The 27,144-nt window shown below is 44.7% G+C and overlaps 1 protein-coding gene across 4 annotated transcripts in view; it reads left to right on the forward strand.

The window, feature by feature from the left end:
• The window catches only part of SGCD (sarcoglycan delta), a 354,617-nt gene that overhangs the window by 125,521 nt on the left and 201,952 nt on the right, over positions 1–27,144 (forward strand). For 3 of the 4 annotated variants that reach the window (XM_063348882.1, XM_063348881.1, XM_063348886.1), the window contains exon 3: positions 9,346–9,531. The exons of the other annotated variant lie outside the window; for it this stretch is intronic. The gene's annotated coding sequence lies outside the window, so the exon portion shown is untranslated. The remainder of the gene's footprint in view (positions 1–9,345; positions 9,532–27,144) is intronic. 4 annotated transcript variants of the gene reach the window in all.

The following is a 27,144-nucleotide window of genomic DNA, read 5'->3' on the forward strand; positions in this document are numbered from 1 at the left end:
CTGTCTCAAGTCAAAGAAGTCCTGAAAGCCCCCACTGAAAACCCAGAGCCATAGAAACTTCTAGCCTTGCAACCTTCACAGAGTATAATTTGTCATAGGTTGAGCAGTCTATTTATAGCTCCTCAAAATGTTTCTAAGAGCGGCGTTTTGCAAACTGCCAAAGGTTTGTAGATTTGTAATGAGAAGAGTTTCTTGATGCACGGGATTGCCCACATCCAAACCTGTTCATTGACATTTCTATAAGCTGTGATTTTGTAGTTGCTTTGTGTCCCGGAACCCAGTGGGCAAATTTATCACTGGCAAAAGCCCACTGGAGTCAGTGAAGTTACAACAGAGATAAATTCAGGTCAATGAACTTTATTTTAGTGGTGTTCAAAACATTTGCAGTGCTATGCAGATAGATAGCTGTAGGGGTTTTTTGCAGTATCCGATTGTTTAAGGGTGAGCAGACTGAAAAAAATTTACCCTCGAGATGAATTTGTGCTAATTGACTTAAATACATGCAGAACTGCAGTACGGTTTTGACAATGTTATTTTTTGGGCTTTCAGAAGGACTTTAAAAAGAGGCAAAGCACACTAAGCTCTCATGCATGATTTCTATGGGATCGTGTTTCCGAAGAGACTTAAGTGAACACCGTTACTTGCTGGCATGATGAACTGGGGGTGGAAGAGAGTTTGGGGATCCAACCACCTGATGGCACAGGCTGTTCTCCTGTAAGCACTGCTGACTCTATACATCAATATGTGTCTGCAGAAGACGAAAATTTTTATCAGTGATAAGGCCAATTTCTGTCTCGAATGATGCTCTGTTATGAATAGTTTTCATCCGTATTTCATTACTATACTTTGGCCGTGTCTTGATTTAGATGTGGTTCGGGTGTATTGTGTGGTTTCTTTGCCGATGGTGGCTATAAATGAGCCTTTTCATCTCGTGCCAAGCTCTACCTGGGCTTAGTGACATGTTTCTGGCTGGGGTCTGCTAATCATGGACTTCAAACACAGTCCGCAGTCTTGAGCTGTGTCTGAAGAGAATCCAGCGAATTCCATAACAAGGTTATTCTAAACTGCCTTACATTTGATAGTCTACTTTTAGCTGCTTTGGTTTTCAGCACAAATCGAAGGGTTGCTCTGAGACTACTGAGCACCTAATGAGACTGAAGGCAGTTCCGATCCTCGCTGTTCAGGCTGGCTCTGCCGTGCAGCCGCCGGGTGCTGTATTTCTGCTCTCTTCGTTAGGATTTACAGTGTGCCGAGGAAGCCAGCCTTTACTGACTGAAGCAGCATTGCACTGCCTTATTTTATGGGTGGATGAGAGTATTTCATATAGTTTGGTGGCTTGTATGGAAAAGTCGGTCTAACCTTCTCTCTCTGAGAGCAGACAGCAGGAGGTGTTGACATGGGTGAACTCAAGATCTTTCTTGCGCGGAGTCTGTGGCACGGATGCCTTCTGCGTCAATACTGGATTGCTCATTGCTTTGCGCTTGTTATTGACAGTTTTCTGTAGCTAACATGTAAGACTGGATGGTCTGGTCCAGAAAGCAGAGACTGGAGCAGCGTGCGTGCTTGGGAAGGGGAGAAGATACTAAGGGAGTCGTGATTTGCAATTGCAAATGTGGTGGTGGCTGTGTAGCAAAACGCCAGCTTCTGGGGCTTGTACATGCTTCTCTTCCCTTATGGTCCTTTTTAACTTGCATCAACTTTCTCCAAACTCCTGACACTCCTCCTCGAGAACTTTGGCATCCTCGTGCAGCCCCAGGTCTGTTCTGGCTGCTGCTTCTTGGCTCTCCGGTGCGCTCACCCGGCCCTTACGGTTCTCCTAAGCTGCCGCAGGCATCCGTTCACCCTTGCCTCCTCCGTGGTGCTCTGCCAGACCTCAGCGGGCTCTCTTCTGCGTCCTGCCGGCTCCGTCCTTTTTGTACCAGTGGCTGAAATTAAAGCAGTTAAAGGCTCTAGGGCTTTACCAGGCTTTTATGCTGGTTTCTAGCTCCAGTTGAGTTTATTTTTCTTCAAAAATATAATCCACACAGCAAAAACAACATTTGAGGAGTTAGGTTGGTGTTTGTCAAGCGTCAGTGAATTTGAGACGCTTTTCAGGCTAACGTAACAGATCCGTGCAGCCAGTGAGGCTGCCTGCGTGTCGTTTGTGGACTTGGTTCGACTCTGACCTTTCTCCTGGGTTGTAACAGAGTAAAACTACAGCAACGAGTGGGGCTTCAGGGTGACAGCACAGTGTACACCACTAATTTATCTGACAGAACTTTTCAAAGTTTGGAAAGTGATTAGAAACAGTTGTTTTTACTAATATAATTAAACTTGGCTTAAAGCATCAAAGGAGAATCACATTTTAGACTCCCAGGAAGGGCATCAGAGTTTGACGTGATGTGTGGCTTTTAAAATCAAAACATTGAGAATAATAATCTGAATTTATAATGGAAAAGCCTGCTCAGATTCTGGGTTGACAACTGACTGACAGCTGTGTGTCCTCCAGGTGCCACAGAATCCAATATATTTGTATTTTCTCTAACATTTGGTATACCAGCTTATCCCAATATGTTCCACAGAGATAAACAATAAAGTTACAGAGTTAAATAAATAACTTTAGAGATAAGCAACTTTAGCAAAGGACGAAAGGTTTGCTTAGCAATGACATTTAACAGTAGATGGAGATATGCATTTACGTATTCATTTTCCAACAAAAACCAGGTTAGAAATGGCAGTGACACAAAGCGGAGTATCTCTGAAGGGTGACAGATTAGGGCAGCAAAGACACTTGTTTCTTATGACCAATCTTAATGCAAGCCAGTAATAAATCCCACCAGTTCCAGTGAGAGCAGAGTGAGGCCAGTTGGGAAATTTCATCTGAAGTATTCAAAAGAGAGAGCCCCTGAACCGAAATAAAATAAACTAAATAAATTATTAAAAAACAAAACAAAAAAGGCAAAAGGAAGGTGAAAGTGTGCCTGAAGGAGACACAGAGAAGTCAGTTTTGGGTGGTAAAATACAAATGTGCTGAGTTCAAATGAGATTAAAGTTAATAGTGGTCAAGCTAATACCTTTGATACAGAGAAAGAGAAGTACAGTATGTTTATAAAAAGCTTATGCTGTCACGTCCTGATCCTGTAATAGGATCCACTTATGTGCTATCAGCTGTGGTAAAGAGATCCAAAGGCATTTGAACCTTCGAGTAATAAATAGCATTCTTCATCCTGGAATGTACCTGAATTACAGAATATAGAAAATATATCCCAGAAGGGTCTCAGAGCACTAACTTTGCACGTGTAGAAGTTTATCTTGGAATGGGTCAAAAAATAATGTTTTTTCCCCAGTTAACGTGATTTATTCTGCACTGTTGCATATATTGACACATTTTAAAGCTTGCAGTTTCACTGTGATACTAAGATGAGTGACGGGGTTGTTTTCTAGTTACCTTCCCGTTTTAAGTTAGAGTAAGAGGAAATCCAGTTAGACACTGTCATACCAGCGGAGGCTGTATCACACAGTTGCCTCCGATACAAACCTGCTGGCTCTTGTTGGAAGAGCTGGGTTTATTTCATTACTCAATCATTTTGAAGATCTGACCAGTTAAGCGCAAGCTGTTTGATACTCATTCTCTCCAAAATCCAGGGAATCAGTTAAGCATTGCTTCCCCCCCGGCCCCCCAAATGTGCTTCCAGCCCTTTGAAAGTACTGTGTGACAAGGACATATGCATTGCTATAACTTCATCATTGCTTCCAATTGAACTGCCAGAAGAAACAATAATGTCATGAAAGAGCTTGAGTACAAGGGCAGATGTAAACGTCTGAATCTAAGGAGCCCAAGAGATCTTATTTTATAGTGTAACTAGACTGGAGTAGGAGTAATAACAGTAAAAAAATGTAATAGTATAATGCAGCGTTAGCAGCTAGGCAGTTAGACGGTAGCCTGCAACTTAATGCTTTTGAACTTGAGACGCAGCCTTCGTTAATGTAAGTGCCTTTCTTCGGCGTGCATGTTTTATTTCAAATTGGAAGTATTTTCACTTAATTTCTTGGATTCCACTTTCAGAAATAATTTACTTGAATGCAGCAGCAGCAAGACTTGTGCAGTGTCTTAGCGTTTTCTAACCTGGCAAGATATTAATCATACTTTTGAACCTCGTAATGTAACATTAATGATGTTATGATGGGAATAGTTCATACAACAATCACGGTTAACAAATGCTCTTACTTCCCTTTTCCAAAAACTGTTGCTGATGTTCAGCAACATCACAGTATTCCATGACATTCATCTTAGTCAATGTATTCTTCATTTTATTATTGCCTGCATTCTTTAATTGAGTTGATTTCACAAGGAACTCCATCACACCACCAGCCTCCACCAGATTTCCTACTCACGGACGTTATCACTTGGATTGCAGTTCTGCTATTTCACTCTTTGTTTTGTTGGCAGGGAAGGAAAGAAAAAAAAGCCTCAAAACAGCTGAGTGCCAGTAGTGCTGGCGACTTCTGTTTTATTTATGTTTTGTGCTGAGCCATCGTGAATGACAAAGTGTGTCTGGGATGGGGCTGTGGGCAATGCTCTAAGTCTTACAGTTGGAAAGGTGCCAGACTTGCTGTGCTACCAATTTTTTACCATTAGCCTTCTGGAAGGAGGGATTCAAAGTCTCATTTTGTTCCCTTCTTCACCAGTGTCACCTTTACAGTAAATTAATGTGAGATCTTTACCAGAGATGGAGCAGACAGGATGAGTTGTTGATCCTACAGTTTCATGACGCGGCAGGAGCAGAGAAACAAATCCCACAAAACGTAGGAGCCGGCTTCTCCTGGGATTTGAGCTGTGAGGAGTCAGGAGCATCCTTGGAGATAACTGAATACCCTTGCTTTTGGCTGGAGCTGGTGTGGTGGGATTGCATTAAGCCGTGCTGTCCTGAAGCTCAGCAGAAAACAGTGAGCTGGATCCTGAGGACATGGCAAAACGCAGCAGCTGTTGCCTGCTCAGCTGTATGGGGACTGATGTCCAAGGCTGTAATTAGAAGATACACCTGCTAATGAAGTGGTATAATCCCCTGCTGTGTTCAGAGTCTGCTGTGGGATCTTTTTTCCTGCACTTACAGAGGAGGTTGGCTTTGTTTAAGACTTAGCAATAAAAATGCATTTCCCTTGCCTGTTTCACCCCCTTTCTTCTGCCTCTACCGGTAGAGCTCCCCTGCGTTCCTCGAACATGTTTACCCAAGTTTAGTTATAGGGAAAGAGGGAAGTTATGAGACTGCATATGAACATGTTACATATACCCGCGTGTGTCGTACGTGTCCGTATGAGTGCACACACATACGGAGTCTCGACTTCTTAATGGTCATGCTAGCAGTAAAAAATAAAAAAATGTAATATTTAAGCAAGGAGATAACGGTTTAAATTGTTTTTAAGTCATGAGACTCTTTAAATATTTAATCTTTTCTATGCCCGACTAATTTCTTCAATTGCAGTTAGGTTGTAATTAATTTTTGATGAGACAAACTAATACTAATTTGAATATATACTATACTGTAATACTTGCTTGCAGATCTTTCAGCTTCTGGATACCTCTTTTTGCCCTATCTAAAGTTGCGAGTGCTCACCGGTACTGTCCTATCTCACCACAAGGCCCGAGCTGCTCCTCAAGCTGTGTGACAGTCAAATACAGGGATGACGGTGCTGGGTCAGATGAGGGTCCAGCCAGCTCCTGTCCTCACCCTGACGGTGATCAACAGCTGATGCCCAGGGCCAAGGTATAGCAAAGCCTCCTGTGAGAGTCTCCCAGCCTTCACTGATTTGTGGTTTGGGAACGTCTCAAGATAGAAGTGGTGTCTTCAAATTTAATATTTGGTCTGATTTGTTACATCTAAAGTGTATAGTTATTTTGTATAAGTCATGCTTTCTATCAGTAAAGGCCTGAGACTCCTCCAAGGGAAATACTCTCTTTTTACTGGAAAAATGTCTTGTCTGCCTTTTCTGATTAATGAGAACATCTATATGCCTGCTTTTGTGACTTGAAGACTGATCTGGTACCACTTAAATATGTTAATTTAGGAACGCACCTGAATATTTAATCCAGGGCTCCAGAAACCGAATGTAAAAATCTGAAGCGTCGGGATAATGAAAGTAATCCGTAGTTTGTCGGCAGTTACCTCCACACGTCTGATCAAAGGAGAATGAGGGGAGCACAAAATTTTAGAACTGAAACTAACTGAAATTGTGGGATTTCTGGTACATGGGGCATTTCTGTAAGTTCCGACTTGGTTTTGTTTCAGATACGAGCAGTGGCAGCTCCTACGGCAGCTGCGGACTGAAATGAATGTGTTTTTATCAGAGATGCTGGTGTCTGTCTCACTCCGCAGCCGTGGGATGGCCCTGGGCTTAGGCAGTGGCTCCTGCAGACCACCAGCAGCCCGGGCTCTTCCAGCCCTTGGGATGGCCGCTCACTAGAGCTGCCCCAAGTCGAGGAGGTCTGAGGAGCATCTCAGGAGCTGTGTGATGGGCTCTCCCGGTTCCTCAACTGTGAGAGGGAAACCAGTTGCTTCCTAGGATACTGACCACCAAGTCAGTAGTGGCATACTGAACGGGAAGGGGTTTTTCTGCAAAATTGTGCAGGTTGGGGCAAGAGGAAGAGGGCTTGTATGCAACCTCTTTTTTTTTTTTTTTTTTTTTTTTTTTTTTTTTTTTTTTTTTTTTAATGCCTGGAAGGTTCTGGGTCAACACAAGTTACAGCTCATGAGAGTTTCCTTGCGTTACCTTTTAGTAGCCTTTTACCTTACTGTATTGCTGGCTAGGAATGGTCCCTGGTGTGCCCGCCTCCCTCTGTGTTTGGGTGATGTGCACCATCAGAGCGTGGAGGAAGCACGTTGTGTTCGGGCTGCAGCATCCCCACCTTGCTGCCCGCGGGAATCCGACGAGCCACATGGGGGTGAGGGATGTCTGCAATGAGTGCTTGTATCGGAGAGATGGGATCGGTGCACAATCGTTGCATTTTGTCCTGACCAAAGTTGTTTTCCCCTCCCCATCCATGCCCACACCTCCTGCTACTTCCCGTCCCCCCGCGTTGCCGCATGCCGCTGGTACTCCACGCTCAGTCTGAGTCAAGCAACTGCTCAGCAGCAACGTTTTCCAGCTCGCTGCTGCTGTGCTCTCCTTCTCGTAATGGTAGTGGTTAGGAGTGAGGGAAGCTTCTTATTTTTGACTTTGCCGAGAGCTGGAAGCGCCCGCTTCTGCCCGTACCATAAGCTGTGATCCGCCCAGCAGTGCCGGAATTCAGGCAGTACAGAAACTCCAGGCGCGTGCACAGCAGCAGATGACGGCAACGTGCCAACTTCTTACCAAAGAGATTTGCTTCTGGTGAGCACTGGCAAGCTGTACTAAATAGGAGCTTTCAAAAACGCATCTTTTCCAACCTGCGACCAGGCTCCAGCACTCAGCTTGCGATGATGACCTAGTCTGATGATTGTTGCTTCTGCTTCTCAACTCAGCCCATGCTATAGTTAATGCACAAAAATGGAGCACTGATTTTCTTCCGGACTATTTTGCATTACAATTTACGAGCAAAAATTAAAAAGTAATTGTGACTCTGGTCTCTGGAGATAGAAATCCCTTAAAAGCAGTAGAATTAGGTCTTGCTGCTACCTGCAGATCAAACTACTGCAGCATCAGCCATTTCTGTACCCATAAGTCATCCAGCAGCCATTTCAGCTGGCAGTCTGATTTGTCATGGTTAGCCTGGAAGAGGACAGGAACAGCGAAGGTCCACTTTTGTCCTTCGTGTCTGAGTTCAAGAGAGGCCGAAGGTCTGAAAACGTGTACTGAGGACGCAGGGCTGGGCTCCGCCGTCCTGCCTTCTGTTGTGGGTGTCTCACAAGCTGTTCCTCTTACAGAGCCTTTAGGAGTGATATGTAACATAAACCCCTTATACAAGGTCCAGTGAAATAATTAGTGCTAAATAAAGTGAATATAGTTGGCTGTTCTGATCTGTGTGACCATGCTTGCTGTGTGGACTTTTGCTAAAAATTTTTTATATATATATATATATATATATATATGAAGCAGTATGATGCTAACTCTCAGTATGGGTAGTTTTACACGCTGATTACTGAAATCTTCCTTCTTGCAAGCCCAAAAGCTAACGGGTTTTCCAGATAGCTGTAACCTGTTCATGGGTTCAGGATTTTTTGTGAAGATATAATGGGATTTTGTGGTATTTCGAGCTGCCACAGGCAGCTCCTGTGTAGGAGACCTCTAAGAAAGAAATACGTCTGTGTGTATATACTTTTTTTTTTTTTTCCTTTGCTCTTTTTGCATTTCTAGGCAAATTTAGAGTATGTTCGCAGCTGCGGTGTTCAGTTAATGTTAGAAAAGCGTCTCTGAGCCTGGTTTAAGGACACAAACCACCCAGCGTGTATGTGTCTGACCTAGGGAGGTGGAACCCTGCTCTGTGCTCGGTCCTCGCCTGCTTTGTGCGGCTCTGCCTGGTCTCGCTTCACAGGCTGAGTTGACCGGGTGGGGGAAGGACGGCCATTTGAGTGTTTTCCTCTATGCCAGGAATTAGGGATTATTAACGCAGTGGCAGTAATGAACACTTGAACTTCTCGGTGCTTCTCTCAGATGTTTGGTTGGTGGCAGCATTGCTGCCAGGTGGTCATCTCCATCACTGTTTTCTCACCTGTGAGGCCCCATCTCCATGTTCGGTGCCAGGGTCTGTCCTCTCGGAAACACCGAGCGCATCCAGCGGTGACAGTGAGCTAGAAAACGTGGCGATGCCAAGCCCCCACCCACCCAGGAAACCTCAGGCCATTTACCTGTCTCTGACAGTTTGGAGACTGAACTTCGGGAACTCGTTGTTGAGTGCTGGGCTGACAGTCACCACATCCCATCATCTGTGCGGTCCTGATGCGATTGCCTGTCTAGAGCTTTGAATTCCTTGAATGAGAGTCATTTTAACAGTGCCAAGTATTAAGACTGAGGCTGTGTCTCTGCCTTTGATATGAAAGTCCTGTTATTCTGCAGAAATGCCATAACGAATTACAATATTCCCTATGGAGAAGTGTATTACTTACTTATTAAGATATCAGACTGGAATAAAAAGGAGCTGGGCTGGCATTCATTTCCTGGTGAAGGGGCAGTATTAAAGTGCTGTAAAGCAAGTATAGCTTTGCACCACAGCTCTTGAATTCAAAGATTGCCCTCTGAAGGTGCCACGCATGATGGATTGTCACAGGCTCTTTGTCCTGCCTTGACATTTCATTCCTATCCGATGTTGTCTTATGTTCTGCTCTGAATCTGCCAAGCAACTGACCCCAGAATTTAATGCCACACCATCTTCTCTTCCCTTTTTCTGAACAGCATCTTTTGCAGCTGAGGCTCTGAAGTACTGGAGGACACTGCATCTTCCTCAGGGACACGGGCAAGGGGGAGCTGGAGCCTCTGGGGAGCTCAGAAAGGAATTGCGGCTGGTGGTCGCCTGAGGGACTTACCTTCACACCAATGTTGCTCTGAAACGAGTTGTGTCCAACATTCAGGTTTGGTAAGGTATGTGATTTTCCCCCCGTTCTTGTCTTTTTGCTCTTTTCTGAATATCTACATATGGGGACAGTAGAAAATTAGCAGCCTTCGTGTTTATTGCTGTATATGTGCCATGGTCGTACTGCCTCCGCAAGTAACCTTTGCTGTCCCTGAATCTGGAGAGCGTCCATCAAGAGTGAAGTGTTTTCAAAGTCTTGGGCTTGAGGGGGTGCGTGTTTGTATCAAGTGCTTTATTGAACAGAACGCTCGCTGCTGGTTGTGTTTTGCTGTCGGTGATGTACACTTGGTGATAGACATCCGCATTTTGAAAGTCCCACTTGTTGTGTTTCGCTAATGTCTGCAGTTCAGGGGGTCAGAGATGGGGAAAAAAAAAAGGCACTGAAGTAGCCCATTTGTAATACAGTCCTGGGCTTTTCTTTGTGCTTTGTATATTCTCATTGTTTCCCAAGGACAGAAATAATACCAATTCCTTGCATAATCCTATGTGCCCCCTTTGTTGTGTAGCACTTAAAATTTTTGTGGGCGGAGGTTCTCATATCCACACAAACATCGCCTTGGTTATGCTGTAACTGTAGCAAGGCAACACGCAACTATCTTTTAACAAGAAATTGAGGGCCAGGACTTAAGGAATGCATTGTGCACAAAGCTTGTGCTCTGGAAGCATTTAGGGTAATACAGCCTTTGATTCTACGGTTTCTTTTATCTAGGCCAAGTTATTTCTGTGAAAGCAAAGTCTGCTGATAAAAAACCTCACCAGATTTAAAGTATTGGTTCCCAGATCTCAGTAGAATGGTATCAGATGATGCTTCCCTTTTTCATTTAACACATGGGTATTGGATTCTCTTCTATGACTGAACCAGCAGTATAGTCTTGTTGGGGAAAGTACAGCAGCAATATAACACCTGCACTTGGTGTTAGTGGAGGGGGGGAAGAAAAAAAAATTCGAGACTTATTAAAAGAAAAAACTGAGGCATCCAGATGCACGTGCATTCGTTCTCCTGCTTTTGATGTGGTTGCACCAGTAGTGTGTTACCTCTGGAAACTGTAGGCTCAAACTCTCACGCTTCAGCAGAGCTCTGCCGGTCTGGAGCCCGCCCGTCTCCAGGGATCGCAGGAAAGTTTGGTGGCAATGGCTAAAATTAGGTGCTTAGCTTTTAAATGTTGAGGGTCAAGAAAGGCCTGTTCCAACCACAGTGTATGCTGTTAACTCGTGCAGGCATTTCAAGAAAACAACGCTGTTGTCAGGGAGGGGAGATTCCCATCATTAAACCCGCTGCAGCGCTTGCTCCGTTTGTCTGCCTGCGCCGGTGGCACCTGGTTTCTGGAAGAGCAGGTTGTTAAACATTGCTCCTGCTTTTGTTATCATCTTCACTTTTGTTTATTTCCAAGCTGCTGCTCTTGCGATTATAATACCTAAAGGGGAAAGCTGTAGGAGAGGTATTTCATAATCGAGAGGGCTTCTTGACTCTTGCAGAGAAATATTTTGCACTGTTATACTGTGGAAATCACGGCGATTTGTTTATTCCCTGTTTCTGTGTGGGTTTTGTAGGTGAAAGCATGTACTTGCGATGAGCGTGTGCGCTTTTCTTGGTGCATAGGGTGTCCCAGGGCGTGCGAGGATCCGTGCCAGAGTGGTTGGTTGCTGGCGTGACCGTGGTGCTGTCCCTGCCTTGGGCAGGGTGGTGGTTACACCAGCCCCCCACGTCCTTCCCACCCGAGTTGGTCCTGACTCTCGCTCACGGTGTTGGTTCACGTCTCAGGCTGCAGCGTGCTTGTCACTCCGGTGCAGCGGCTCTGCGGGACTTTGCAGAACCTCACAGTTTCAGAGGACAAAGAGCATTTTCCACATGTGAAACTATTGTTGGGGCATTAAACTCTAGGATGGACTTTGGTTATATTTTTTGCGTTTCGCTTTGTGACCGTCAGAGCTAAAAGCTTGGTTCCTATTTTAGGAAAGCTCACATATTTATGGAAACTTGATCTTTAAGAAGAACACTGCAGATTGAGAAGCTTGTGCTGAAGTTTAAAGAGTTGCCAACACTGCTGTTACTCATTCAAATAGTTGATACCCGTTTTTATCCTGATGCAGTGAAATAATCCTTCAGTCCTTTCTCTTCATCTTGGGGGCTCATGCAAACTACTGGAATAATTGGCTACTGTCAACTTTATCTGTTCCTGTGACACCTTCGTAAGGGAGAAGTGCTACTTATCCCCAGTTTATAGATGGTGAATAAGGAACAGAGTCACTTTGAGCTCACTTTTAAGCGGTAAACATCTATCTCTGATTTGTCCGCAATCACAAGTGCAAAAGGTGCATCAGATGCCCACAGCTGGAGGCATGGAGATAGCCTTGGCTGAGCAGCTGAGCCTGTAGGGCAAAGCACCAGATTTGGATGTGGATCCATTTGAGGTCACTGTTCCCATCGGAGCCGGTTTCTTCTATGTGTCCCATTCTCCCAAATACAGAGGTTTTTAATTAAGTCATTACAGTAATACCAAATGACACGAGGACCCACGTTTGTTCCGTATCTCTGCTGGGAACAGCAAGATATGTCCGAATAATGTCGGCTGAACTCACTCATCTTTGCAACGGGAGGTTTGCTCGTGTGAGGCAAGCGCATTCCCTTTTAGCAGCGTTTACGCAATTGTGGTGATGGTAATCTTATTGTGTAAGGAGTTATTTTAAATGGATCTGTAGGTTACATGCGGAGTAATATTTTTTTCTTAAATTGCTCATTTTTTAGATTAGTAGAATCCGGTTAGTAAAATGCTCTGTTCTGCTGAAAAAGCACGTTTAATAAATATGTAAGAGAAAAATTTTAAGTAGCCATTAAACATAGTTAATAAATTTTATCTCGCAAGTAGAATTGGAAAAAACCCTGTTCATTTAATGGGTTTTATGGATCTCATAGCAATTAATTGTCTTCATTACATGGACATAAATCCTCAATGTAATTCACCTTTTTCAGATTAATTGCTTTGGAACTTTTCCCTTTGCTTTGTTTAGGCTGTAATATTATTTCAACTTTGCGGAGCAGTGGGCAGGTGTCTTTTTCTCACTCCCTACATTATGTGGTCTGATAAAAAGTTACTATTTCTCTCTTCAAATCTGTCTTGCTTCTTACGTGATTTCGTTTATGAAATCAGAAAGAAACACTGATTTTATGTGCCTCTAGGTTTGGATGTCAAAGGAAGACCTTAATGCGACTTTACGATGGCTTGACTGAGGGGTGCACGTCTACGGGCTGTGGGTGAAAACGTGTCAGTAAAGTTGTCCTCCTGTGTTACTGAAGGGAAAGTTCAGTCGAAGCATCATGGGATGTCTGCTTGAATTCCCAAAGTTAAATTCAAAGCTTTGCTTTGAATAAAGTCTTTATTCTTCTTGGCTGAATTTTGCACACCAAACAAGAAAACAGGACAGCATGTAGGGTCACTTTTTACATATGTTTTTATCACTGCGCATGCTGAGCTTGTTTGTATGACTAATATTTATGTAAATATTTTCTAGTGTTTCTCTGAACTATTTTGCCAGGGTGAGGAAATAAAATGGCTATTATGTTTGTATGTTTTGTTGCAAGATCAGCAGACTGGCTGTTAACATATCAATTCCCTTGATGACACCACTTCTGCAACCCTATTCACTCAGCTTCTCCTGACAGGGCTTTTATTGAATCCATCAACCTGACACATATCAAAGCACAATTTCTGATAACAAATATCTTGGTGTAAAATGAATTAAAAAGCTGATATCGGCAGCAGAACTGAGTTGAATTTCTGAAAGAAAATAAGAAACTCCAAAACGAACGTGAGATTCTTAAGATACCAGTCACAGAACGGTAGTATAATAGTCCTTCACCTGTACTCTGGAAGTACTGAGAAGTCAATGGGTCTGCCCAAGGTCACACACACGGGCTTGTTCCTGGGCTGCCAGCCTGTGGCTCTGCCTGCTGGACTCTGATGGTTGTAGTGTTGCTTCAGAGAGCATGATGAAGTAGTTAATTTTCTCCTGGAGACCTTTCTCCTCTGAGGACCAACAACCTCCTTGTAATTAGTTTGCACTCTAGTCTTTCGGAAATTTGGAGACTGAGGAGTGGGAAATGCTGACCGAGGTCTGAATGGAGTTGCAGCTTCTTTCTCTCAGAAGACGCAACAGTTTGGAGCCCCGTGTCCTCTGCAGAGCTGCTGCTTGGCAGCCCCTGGACCACGTCTTGGGCTGAGTCCAGCTGGGGTGGAAAAGGGCACGTGTTTCTTTGGGCTGCAGATGTTTTGAAATTGCCGGTCTCAAAACCTTCTTCTGAGAACACGTTTCTGTATCTGCTTGCAGCCTGCTCCTGTCTGTCTCGCTCTCCTCATCCGGCTTTTTTATCCCCTTTGTTTTTGCATCTCTTAAATGATAAGCGGCTCCAGGCAGGGCTGCCTTTGCACTGGCACTGTTCTCACTGCGCCCAGGCTCGCTTACCTCTTAGTTTTGGCTGGCACACGCTATAAAGTATTAGCTAATAATAATCATGCTTTTTTGCTCCGTGGCACGTCTCCTCTTTGGATAAATATCCACTGGCAGCTTGCAGCCTAGCAGAGAGGAAGAGGAGGGTGGCCAACAGTTGATGTAGAAAATTAATTATGAACTACCATCCTCCTGCCGCGTGGTTCAGACAGTTCTGCTTTCCAAGCTTTGCATCCAGCCTCGCAGAAAAAAAGGAGCAGAATACTGCATTTTCTTCCTCGAATAGTAGGAATGTTGCCAGAACAAAGCTTAGCGGAGAATGTCACACGTGGGACTGATCACTCAGGATGCTCTAGAGCCTCTGCTGCTCTGCCTGCAGCTGTGACACCACCCAGATAGTCATTTTTACCTTTCGTTGGACAAACGTTAGCTTAATTGCTCATCCTGGTTGATCAAGGCCTGTGCGTGATAGGGAAGTCGCCCGTCTCCCAGATGCAGTCAGGGAGCAGCATTTTGTGTTTCTTGATAGTGGTGACTTGGTAACGTTCGGGTTCATATGAGCTACAGCTTGTTATATTTTCATCCTTCAGGATGACATATTTATTTCATAATGAACCACAAAAACTGGCCTGTGATTTAGAGGGGGGAGAGTTTGACAGGCACCGTGTAGCTCTGGGAATGTAATTACCTAAAGGAGCAGTTCTGTCCCTGAACAACCTCTGTCTTAAGGATCACAGAAATAATTGCTGGAAGCCCCGGCACCGTGTGTACTTGAGGAGCCGTTCTGGTCTCATAATTGCGTGCTGGGTCCTGCTCGCTGGAGTTGAGCATCGCAGAGCCAGCGCTGCACAATTTAAGTGCCAACGATGCCCGCCCTTAGATAGCTCCGTAGGATGCATGAAAGAGCCTGAAAGAGTCTGGATCTTGGAAAGCCCTGGCAACTTTTCTAAGTGTCTCTTTGGGGCTGAGCTATAGAAATGAGCGTTTGGTGTAACTGTCCTCACTGAAGTCTCAAGGATACTGAAGTGTGGGATGGAAACAGCCTTGAAAAGCCACAGCAGTAACTGGTGTGAAGTGTTACGGAGATACTTTGTTGTATTAACAGCGTCTCTTTAGACCAGAAAAATCCTTTAGGCTGTTCAGGTTTTCAGTTAAGGTACCAGAAATCTCTACTTTGCACATTTTTATTATGAAATTCATTGTCACGGTTGTTGACAGTTAACTGAGGGTGTGTGTGTGTGCTCTAAGAAATACCTGGGATTTTGTGAAGGGCCAAATTGGTGCCCAGTGGAAGTCACTGACTCAAATCATGATGGTGTGGCTTCTAGTTTCCCCTTCCTGAGCTCTACCTCCTCATCCTCACAAACCTCTCTCTAGTGCTGTCATGCTGATTTTTTTTTTTTTTTTTTTTCAGCCAGGAGACTGTATTTGGAAGCACAAACCTGTTGTACAGGTTCTTTAGATGTGCTGCAAATAATTATGAATATGTTTAATGAAGGGAAGCTGAAACGTACTGAAAACACTTGGAAATATGAGAGAATGTGTGCAGCCAAGCGTTAGCTGTGAATGGAGAGTTCTTGTTGGCATCGTTTAAGGGGAGCTTTCCAGCTTGTAGTTTCTGCGGTGAATATACAGAAAACGGCAAAAACTAGAAAGACAGGGTACCTGAAGGTGAATGGGAGGAGCAATGGCTGCCGTTCACCTCTTGGAGCAAAGGGACGGTGCAGTGAGCAGCATTTCTGTTGATGGGCTGCAGCCCCCATCAGTCTTTGCCTCCCAGTTACTGGGAAGGGGCCAGCAGAGACCCGGCTGGCACTGGCACCCTCTAAGCAAGGTGACGTCCCATTCCTTTACCACAGCAAATGCCTGCTGTTGTTTTCTCCTGACTACTCAGTTGATAAAAAGGAAGATTAATTATTTTTTTTTTCCTCTACTAGGTGGGGTAAATAGCTCCATTTATATCTCATCAAACAAGCTTGATGCCTTTTGACAATAGTGGCCATATGCCTTTTCTCCCACCTCAGGAGCCAGCCCCTGATCTTTTTGGAGACTTTCCTCTTCCTTTTTTTCCTCAATGCTGTTGTGCTTTCCAGCCTGAATGTCATTTGAGAAGGAACTCTGTGGTTTTCATCAGGTATTGTATAAAGACATGGGCTGGGGGACCAACAAGTTGATGTGCACTCAAATTGTGTTGTCATGATGCCATAACCCACGCAGATGGAGAAGCTGAGAACCGAAGCATTCAGTTGCATAGTCTGGTAGACTAGAAACTGGTGCCACCAGTTTGGGATGAGTCCATATGAAGAGTGGCAACAGGAGTGGGCTGGGAGCACTCAGTAGCGGTTGTGGTGCTTTGGGCAAGCACCATGCGTTTGTTGGGTTGGAGAACAAGCATGCCGTGCACTGGGCTGGCCTTTGTTGAGAAGGGGGATCAATTGTATGAGTGCTGCTGGGAATAAGGAAGCCCCTCAGCCTCCACATTGATAGGACAAGTGGTAATGGTTTTAACCTAAAAGAGGGTAGATCTAGACTAGATGTAAGGAAGACATTTTTAATGATGAGGGTGGTGAAACACTGACACAGGTTGCCCAGAGAGGTGGTAGATGCTTCATCCCTGAAACGTTCAAGGTCAGATTGGACGGGGCTCCGAGCAACCTGGTCTAGCTGAAGATGTCCTTGCTTATTGTAGCAGGGTTGGACTAGATGACCTTTAAACGTCCACTCTAACCCAAACTATTCTATGACTTGTGTTCGTGTGTGACCCCACATGGTCGTACCATACACCATCCCCTCTTCCATGAGGGCTGTATGCTCCTGTTGGCTGTGCTGGAGCTCTTCAGGGAGCGTGGCCAGGGCAGTAGGAGGACATTTAGCCATACATGCATTGCAGTTCGCTCAGACTAACGTCTCCTTGTTTTAGAAAGTTTCCCTTGCAATGCCCTTAAAAGAAAAGGTGGTGAAACAACAACAAAACAAGTCTTTCTCATTAGGAAGGCTTGTAGGCACCTCTCCTTGGCTCAGGAGCAAGGGAAAGGGGGGTGGGCAGCCCCGCACTCTGCTCTCTCTCTGTCTGGGAGGAATTTCTAGTTGTTAATGATTAATTCAAACGTTTCTTGTCATGAGTACAGTGTGCACAGAGTGATAAATCTGTGGTGGGTTAGAGGTTGAGGTTGCTCAGTGCTGACAATTAGTTTGAGCCACAGGCTTTGCTTTCATTGGCATTTTCACAGCATTAACCCAGACCTTGTCAATTAAAATCCAGACACATTTTGATGAGGGACATCTTCTTCTAATGATAATTGTAATAATATCACTTTTATTCATTTAAAACCTGTCAGGCAGGCCATGTTTCCTGGAAAATAACTGCCCAAGTTTCACATTGCCTAAATAACTAGGAAGTATCTTTCAGCTTTTTTTGAGCTGACATTTCATCAAAAATAACTAAAAGCAAATGAGACCATAGCCGTTCGTCTTTGAACACTAACCAACTACGATCAAGGTAATTTGACTTTATCTGCTAAAATAAGCAGGTTTATTAGCCTTTACTTTGGAGGCTAGTAAACATTTGATAATTGCCTTTAGTTGATGATGGGGGTTTGCGCTATTTATTATTGGCTTTTCTAACTATTTGACAGCATAGCCCCAGAGCACGTCTAAGGCAGCGATCCATTTATGCAGCTCACCTGTTCGTTAGGCGGAGGAGGAAGCCTGGGTGTAAGAGTTGATTAAGGAACTTAGGCTGAGTTGCACAAGAATTCTGCAGTAGAATAAAACCCAGAAATCCTGTTTCTGTTCTAGTACATTAGCTGCAGTGGTTTTTTTATGTGTCTGTAAATATTATATTTAGAATCTCTGTCAGGCCATAAAAATGAGTATTTAATAGTTGGAATGGGAGTGATATATCAGATACCAATTGAAAATCCATTGTGGTTTTATTTTAGCATGGCATGAAAAATAACAAAGCGAAAATCACGTTTAGTTTTGCATGGAAAAATACTTTTCATTTTTCTGAGAGGTGGTTCGTAAGTGAAATCCTTTATGAAAAACTAGAGCGGGGAAGCAAAAAGCTGTATCAAGTGAGACTGTATCTAGGTCTTGCAACGCGTTCAGCCTGTCCATATGGGTGGAAAGTGCTGCACTTCTTTTTATTGAGGCGTTCCCTTGTTTCTCTGCTAAGACATGGATTAGCCAGGTCACATTGTTTTTCACCTCATTCCTTTAAAGTCTAGGTTCTTCAAATAGTCAGCATTTGTGTATTTAAAAACTCCTCAGCGTAGGAGAAGGAACTCTGATTAATTAAAAGCACCTCTAGGTGATGCCATAATATAAAAAACAATAAGCCTGCCTTATTTCTGTAGCAACTGGAATAAAGCTACCAGTTGTTAGGAGTTCAAAATTCAGGGCGCATAGCATGGGCTCTGAGTAGGAAATCCAGGCACAAAATATTGCATTGAAAAAAGGTTGAGGGATAATAACTGAGAAGTAAATGGACTTTGTGCTGCTGTGACTGTACTCTGAAAGTTAATAGTTGTGCTTTTAGTAAATACAAATACTTATTCACCTCCGCTCTGGTGGGGCTTTTTTTCCCCCCTTTCCAGTGTGAACTGGCAAGCCTGTAATCTGCATTCTGGCGTGTATAGAAACGGCACCGACAGCAGCATAGCTTGAAGGCTGTAAATATTATCACGTATTTTTCCAGCGAGCCTTTAGCCACTGAGCTATGTGTTTATGTCTCTCATTACTCTCATTTTTTTTAAGGGTGCATTTATAAGCATTAGAGGGGATCGATAAAACCTGACCTACCTTTGCAAGTTAAATAGGCCTTATTTGAAACTACCAGGCTTAAAGAGATTCAGATCTGCTAACGGTGATTTAAGAGCAAGCCAAGTCCATTTACATGCCAGTTCTTTTCCACTTCTGAGGTTTGAATCGCATTGGAAAATTTGTCACTTTGCACGTTTAGGCATTGAAGTTGCAGCTAACACTTTATCAAGCATGCCATTATGTAGGAGCTGCCTTCTTACCTTGCAATTCACTATATCTTACTCAAAAAGTAATGTAATTAATAGATATGGAACGTGCCTAACTGCAGAGTGACGTCTCTATGAACTTTGACTTTAAGCAGTATTTTCTACTGGTTGGTTTTGGTCTTTGAGAGATGTCCAAGGGGTAAAAAAGAGTGGACAATTAAAAAAAAAAGACACAAAATAATCATGAAAAATACAAAGACATTGAGGAGAGATGAATTCTAGCTATAAAGATCTATGTTCATGATGTTCCTGGTACAAAGATAAAATGCTCAGCAACAGATTTTTGTGGGTTTTTTTGTTCTGCAGGTGGAGTCGTTTTGAAGATTTATTCCACAGAGATCTCACTTTGAATATTAGTATGTTAAGAAGTGTTCAGGAGAAGCTTTTGAAAGGGAGACAACTCTTCGTGCACCCAACTCTATCTGGGTTGGTCCCTCGGCCTCTGAGAGCAGCTTTGGAGGGGAGCTCGGTGCTGCCATTTCTCCTGCCCGTCCGTCCCACCCCACCCCAGCTGTGCGCACTGCGCTGGGCTGCTGCAAAACAGCCCTTTCGCCATTTACTGCTGATTTTCTCACTTGTTGTTTAACCCTTTGATGACAGCGTGGAAGTGGAGGCTGGAAGGGCAGCGCTATGCCACAGCACGGGTCTGGCTGGGCACGAGGAAGGGATGGATTGATGCAGTCTTTTATTTTCCCATCTCGTGACTTTTAAGCATTTAATTTAAGAACCTGAAAGCCATACGGAGTGGTCCTGTGTTATGAAAGACAGGTTTGGTGACACAAATTAGTATCGGCTTAAAATTAGTCTGAAAGGTGTAGCAATAAGTAGGTCATTGAGGCAGACGTGCTGAAATAAAGCCTTCCAGCAAGAATGCTCTATCCTACAGATGTTCTCTCTGTTACGGAAAACTATTTTAAGATATTTTACATGTTTTTATGGGGCTTGTTTGTCATAGCCATCCAGCTGTCTGTTGTGCTAGTTCTTATTACTGTGGTACGTGGTGTGGTGCCTCCGGAGCTTCCAGCTGAGATCGGGCACAGTACGTGCATTTACTGAGAGGGTGTCTCAGGTTCACTAGAAAATTATGTGCCAGCTCCTCCTCCTCTCCTCTGCGCGGTTCAGATTTAGAGCAAGAGGTGCGTGGACTCAGTAGAAGCCATCCGAAGGCACTGTTGCTGGGGTATTGATGGATGCCTCTATTGTTTGACATGTTCTTTTGCTGTGGTAGTTTCAGCTTTAGACTTGTGTGCGTGCATGCCCATACTTTCTTGCAGTAGTTATTAATAAACATTATTCCTAATGAGCCATTTGTTTCATAGGTGGTTTTATCTGTCTTTGTGACCTGTTTGGGTCCTTTTATGCTCAGTGCTAGAGAGCGAGGTCGTACGTGACAGTGCTTGGCCCAAAGAGGTTTTTTTTTTGTGTTAAAAACCAAAGTATAGTGGGTGACCAAGCTGGATTTGCCAGCAAGCGTGGAGGCGACAGATGGAGCACAGCGGCGGCGATGAAGGATGTGCAAAGCTCCGCGTGTTGCGGGGCATCGATGATCAAAATTCCTCTTTGTTGGGGTGCAATCAGGGATTTGGTTTGCGGAGACTAACTCCTGCCTTGTTAACTACTACTTCTTGATTATTTCTGTCTATATCCATCTGCTGCCTCTTTTTTGTCAGAGCTGTGAATTCCTTAGGGTTCAGGCAGCATTTTATTGTTGTGTTTGGGCAGTACTGAATGTAGTGGGGTCCTAGCCCGGGGTTAACGCTAGTAGATATTAGCGGTGGCATTTACACATGAAAATAAGACATGGGAAAACAATTATTTTCACGTTCTGATTATCTTTATTTGTATTCCAGCATCCTCTTGAGTCTTTGAAACGGAAAACTTATTTAAATAAACGATAGATGATTAAAATTATTATTATAATGTTCTCTCCCACAAATAGTTCCATGCAGGAAATGCAATTTTTTTTCGGTATGTGGTTGTTTTATATATACATCTATATTAGTCTGGCAAATAGATCTCATCCTACAGCCTGCTGGCTGTTGCTTTCCTAGGTGCTTATTCATATTTTAATATAGCTCTCCTGTGTATTTGCATACATAAATACACACTTGTTTTTAACACCTGTTGGCATCCTTTAATTATATATTGACCCTGGGGCTGTTGGCTTTGAGGTCTGCGCTGCTGCAGATAGCTGGGTGTTATGTATTGTTCGTTTTTCCCAAGACCTGAGCCCGTTCTGCGCTGACCTGCCAGCTGAAGTTTACCCTTCTGGCGCAACGCCACAGCTAAGTGCCTTTCAGCGAGTTCTCGGCTATAATCCTGAGCTGATTTCTGGGATGCAATTCACTGCTACGGTTATCATATCAAAAGGGGAGTGATTTACATTTCCTGCACGTCCCGGTGTTGCCAGCCTCGGGAATGCTGCAGAGAGAAGTTAACACAATTTGATAAAATAACGAAAACGAGCCTATTTACGGTGTTGCATCTGACGCTGTGGAGGAATTTGATGCAGACACAAAGTTGGCACTAAGTACAAATTTAGGCTGTGCACGGAGATTAGTTTTGGGGCTTTTTTTGGCTCCTGGGAAAAAATAGAAAGATTGTCCCTGAAGGCTGAATGTGTGGAGAGCCTTACGCTCGCCTTTGTGCACCCTTCCTCTTTATCTTGATTTCTTATTGTATTGCCCCATGAAGTCTCTCTCCTCTAGATATTCACCCAGAGCAGGGTCTGCATAACACATGATCTTTGTTTGTATCTGATCTCTGCACTTCCCGCTCTGAAAAGGCATTCAGCAGTCACGCCAGCATCATTTGTACGAAGTGAAACACTTTACATTGAGATATTTTAAGCACGTCCATACTGGAAATGCCATAGGAATGGCAGGGCTGCAGCGTTGGCTGCTGATTCGCATTCAGCTGCCCGTATTTGTATGCAGAAGCCGACTCGGCGGCGGCCTCGCGTTCATTTCCTGCGTATCAATTACTTATCAGTAATACACAAGCCCAATTAAGGAACCGGAGGGAGGTTGTAGGACTGTGCCTTCCCCGTCCGAAGGGGCAGAGTGGTGGGACATGAGTTGAAGGGTCCCTCGTCAGAGTTTGGGTGGGTGAGGCTGCTCACGTCTGAGTTTGGAGAGGCAAAGGATTCGTCTGGGGTGGGTGCCTGAACAGGTGATGTTACTCATCTCTGAGACAGACTCTTGCAGTCTGGCTAACTTTGGCTTTATTTCCTTTTTTTTTTTTTATGAGCACCTTTCTTGGACGTATGCACTGTGCGGCGATGAGGGGTTGTATCAAAGGGGAACTCGGCGAAGACGTAGTGGGTGAAGCGCGCTCAAGTTTATTGCACCTCATCTTTCTCATTTGAGGTTTTGATGTTGTGTACTTGCAGCTGCAAATGTAGAAATATTTACCAATATTGTAAGCCTGCCGGGACTGGCGACAGCTCCTCTGCAGGGTTTGTAGCCCCAGGTCAGGGTTCTTTTAGGCATTAGTCACCAAAATGCACCTTCAGGCTGTTCTGGACGGGGTGTTCCTTCCCTCCCATCCTACTTCTTTTTTCTTCCCTGCATCTCAGCAAAGAAATATCTTTGTTCATGTCTGCATTTTACCCAGCTTTTAAGGATTTGAAGCTTTGCTTAGTTCTGCCTTAACTTTAGCAAGTATTTTAAAAGCAGAGCATAGAGGTTGACCGCACCAGGAGGATACCACCCTGCCACCTTGATTAGTTTGTGTGCCTGACCTCCTCTTCCTCCTAACTTCGACTGCTGCTTCTTGTCATCTTTGATTTCATCTTTTTCTTTTCTGTTGTTTTCCCCCTTTTCGTTTACTGTCTATGAAGATTTGTGCTGCCTGATACGATCACCTCGCCGTGCGGTGTGAATCTTAATGCAAGTGCCCTGGGAAGAGATTACACTCACTCTTCAAACTGGTACGTCTCTCTTAATGTATGATGTCCAAAGAGAAGACTATTTCTAGTTCTGGATCTTGGAAATTAAAACCAACATGTGCACGTGTTGCTTTATCCAGATGCAATGTAAACTTCAGTGGAAATAAAACCACAGTGTGGGTACTCTTGTCTTGGCAGGGCACTTCCCTGCGTACCTCATCCCTGATAAAAAAGGATGCTCTGCATCTTTATGTCCCTCTCACTTATTGTTGTCTCCCCCCCCCCCCTTCTATTTTTTTAAGAACTGATTTCCTTAGGGAGTTGTTAATGTTCAGGGCTTTTTTCCCTGACATTTTGGACAATGATGTGACAACACAAGTGCATCTATTACTCTTCTGCTGGGAGCTGACTAAAGCAAAGGACTTGATGGATAATGGCCACATTTTCCAGCAGCGCCTGATGTACATGTGAGAAGAATGACTGAGTGACCTGCATATAAAACCAAACTACGTCAGGCGTGAAGTCTGAGTGTGGAACTAAGAGAGAAGGCTGAGGACAGGCAGCCTTTCATCATGAATTCCTTATTTTGCTCCCCTTCTCTGTGTTGCTGGAAATCTGGTGCTTTCTGTGTTGCAGCAGTGCAGGCTGTGGTGTGGGAATCTGTAATCTCCTTCGTGGGAAGGGAAGGCAAAGGGCAGCAGGCCCGTATGGCACGGGGAGCGTTGAGAAAAGGAGGTTGTACAATTGAAAACAGAGCATCACTTCACCTTTGGCTGCTAAAGAAAGCTGATTCTCCTTTGCCTTGAGTAGTCAATTTACACCTGTGCAAACTGAATGTAACGCAGCACTGGCTGGAGCTTGTATTTGGTGCTGCTGTGGGTGCCGGCAGGGAGAGAGCTGGCAGCTGTCAGGGCTGGCCGGGACTCTGGACCTGGGAGTCGGATGCCTGTTTGAGCATCGTGTCCCACTAGGGCCCCTTGCCCTGGCAGGTGAGGCGTGCGGGCTGGGATGCCACGCGTTTGGTGCTTTGCTGGGTGCTGTACACCTTTTGCTGAAGCTGATACCGCTCTGCTTTATATTCCACAGCGTAGACTTGCTGAAGCTGATTTTGAGCTCACGCAGTCGGGAGGGTGCAGGGAGGGAGCAAGGGGTGTTACAGTGGGGATGGGATGGGATGGGATGGGATGGGATGGGATGGGATGGGATGGGATGGGATGGGATGCTCTCCCCTCCTGTCTCCCAGCGCACCACTTAGGCACAGTCCCCCTGACCACTAACTCACATCTCCTTCCATTTTCCTTCTCTGCAAGACCACTATGAGAAATGATCAAGGATTCAAATAGCTTTCATGGAACTGGAGAAGGAAATGTGTAAAAGTGCTTTTACCAAAAGTGTAAGAAGGAGGAAGGTAAGACCAGCTGCATTTTGCACCTGGAGAACCAGGGCTCAGGGAGAGGATGGATGGCAGTCCTGCCCTCGGCTGTATCATTCTTGTGAGCAGCAGCTCAGGAGTTGGTGGCGGGGTGGGAATCCCCAAAGCTTTGCTTTGCTGAACTGCTCCAGAGGATAACGAAAATACATAATTTTGTAATAATTGGCTTTTAGGCTCAGGGAGTAACTTACAGGTGAGATTTCTGTGGCATAGTGAAGTCCATTTAATTTTTGATGTTGCAACAGCCTGAGCTCCTGTCTTTGCATCAGGAGAAGAAGGTGCTCCAAGCAGACCTTGAGTGTTTAGTGTCCACAGAGAATACACTGGTAAATGTTTGCAAACAAACGGGAAGTGGCAGTGTGCCAACAGGAGAAAGTAACAGAATGGAAAAACAGAGCCCAGGTTGAGTACCTGTTTTTGGAACATATTTTCTGTGAATAATTCAGCTGGCTTCTCTGTGCTTTGGATTTTCCATCTTTCCGGGGGGGGACCCTCACCCTTACCTGGGATTTTGGGAAGACTGGTACTTTGCCAGATGTGAGGTAGTTACGGGCCACACCAGAGACACCAAAGAAAATCCCTACATTGGGCATAGATGTACCAGAGAAATCAGAGTGCCCTCCGTAGCACTGCCTGCTATCCTACGTGTTCTTCAGTTTGTGTAAGGCAGCAATGTCTGCAAAACGTCCTTTCCTCTACCTAATGTAGATTATAACTGCAATAATGTTTACTTCAAGTGGAATAGGGTGCTGTAGCTGTGATTGGCATCTGCAAATCTGCACGGTTTCAACTACGAGAAAAAAACATCATGAAAATATTCTGCAAAGAAATGATGATATCCCACGTGCCTTATTATTGACCATTTTGCCAAGAAACTCGTGGCTGTAACGAGGCGGTTGATGTACTTCCCCACTGTCACAGCATTAAAACCTAATTGCCCTTGGGTTTCTTGATTATCTCCAACACGGCTGTCACGTTGCCCCTTTGAAAAAAAAATGAACTGACATCACATGCACAAATGTCAAAAGGTCTTTTTTTTCCTGGAAACAGGCAAAATTATTACCAAGCAGTCTCCGGTGTGTTTACCAAACTTGTTGGAATATTGCGCTGAATTGGGCCCCTGTTGCTTCTCTATCACAAGATAAGCGATTACTCAGGTTTCCCATCACACTCGGGCATTACCACGCTAGGGCTCCTGCCAATATTTTGTACTTGCTGCCTACATATAAGAGTGTTATTTAATAGTTGCGGCTGGAATAGGGGCTCTGCGTTCCCAGGACGTAATCCTCTCTCTCTCGCTGCAGCAAAGGTGTCCTCAGCGCCCTCGCTGCCTCCTGCCGTGTCCCCCGTGAAATGGGAGCGGTAATGCTGTCCTTTTCGTATTGCATGTGCTGAGTGCTTCATCCTGGAACAATGCGTTGCCGCTGTTCAAAATGGGCCTATTTTCCGAGAAAAAGAAAAAAGTAATATAAGAATAGTGAAAATAGCTCATTTTCTGAGCTTCTAACAAGTACAAACTCTCTTCCCAAATAACGGAATATAGTTTTGCCTTTAATTGGAGATATTTCCAGCCTACCTTGTTCCTTAGAATAGCCCCTGATTGATAAGGAGGATTTTCAAAAGGGTAATCACCCAGCTCCCTGTGGCTTTTGGTGGGAGTTTAGGGGCTGATTTCCCTTTGTGGAGTTACTATGAAGCTCCCATTGACCTAATCTCCCAAGCAGACACATGTGCCACACACGCAGACCCCCCTGGTTCCAGCGCGGTGACCATGTGAGCTCCTGCATAGCCCTAACCATGGCACCAACACGGTTTTACGACTCGATGAACCATGCTGGGCTGAGCGGGAGCGTTACGCTTGAGTTTTTTTAGTGGCTCGGGGGGAAAAGGGCTCAATTTTAGGTTCCAGCTGTCATTCTGTGCTCCTACAAGGGGTAAAAAGAGATTTTACAATGGTCAAAATGGATGTGAAAGACAGAGGACACTTCAGAACTTTGGAAAAGCTTCAAAAAGCTGTGTATTTGGTCAAATGCTTTCTGGATTATCTTGTTCCTTAGCATACAGGAGTGAGTTCAGGGCAGGGTTTGGGTTAGTGGTGTTGCAGGAGTTTGGCCTCGTAGTCTGGTGCAGGGCTGGTAGCGGTGAGGGGATGGACAGAGAGACCAAGGATGGTTTCTCGCCAGGACCTGTACTCACCCCGTTTCTGGAGCCTGCTGGCCATGGCCCGAGCACTGCTCTCTTACCTGGTGCAGTGGGAGATCTCAGATGGCAAAAGATTTGGAGAGACTGGTTTAGATTGAAGACAAGTCCTCTTCTCTCCTCCAAATGCTTTACGTTTATTTTAGAAGGGAGAAAAGTGATGAGGCAACTAAAAACAGTGTTGCGATGACAAGTGATGCCTAGCCTGTTCCAGAAGGCTTCGTTGTGTGCAGCACTAAGTGTTTTTGTTTGTGCAAATGAATTACTAAAACCAAAAAAAGCTTATAGCCTTTTGGAAGCCATGCTGAGACTGAAACAGCCAAGGAGGGAAGGAGGAAAATACCTCAAAGCCCACGAGCAGCGAGGCGAAAAGTGAGAGAAGAGTTTTGCAGGGCAGTAACTGTGAATTTGGCAAACACAAGCATTTGGGTCACTGGAATCACTGAGGGTGGTGAGCCCCTGGCCCAGGCTGCCCAGAGAAGCTGTGGCTGCCCCATCCCTGGAGGGGTTCAAGGCCAGGTTGGACGGGGCTTGGAGCAACCTGGGCTGGTGGGAGGTGTCCCTGCCCAGGGCAGGGGGGTGGGACTGGGTGATCTTTGAGGTGCCTCCCAACACAAACCATTCT

Source organism: Chroicocephalus ridibundus, chromosome 11 (assembly GCF_963924245.1).
Source record: "Chroicocephalus ridibundus chromosome 11, bChrRid1.1, whole genome shotgun sequence".
NCBI lineage: Eukaryota > Metazoa > Chordata > Aves > Charadriiformes > Laridae > Chroicocephalus > Chroicocephalus ridibundus.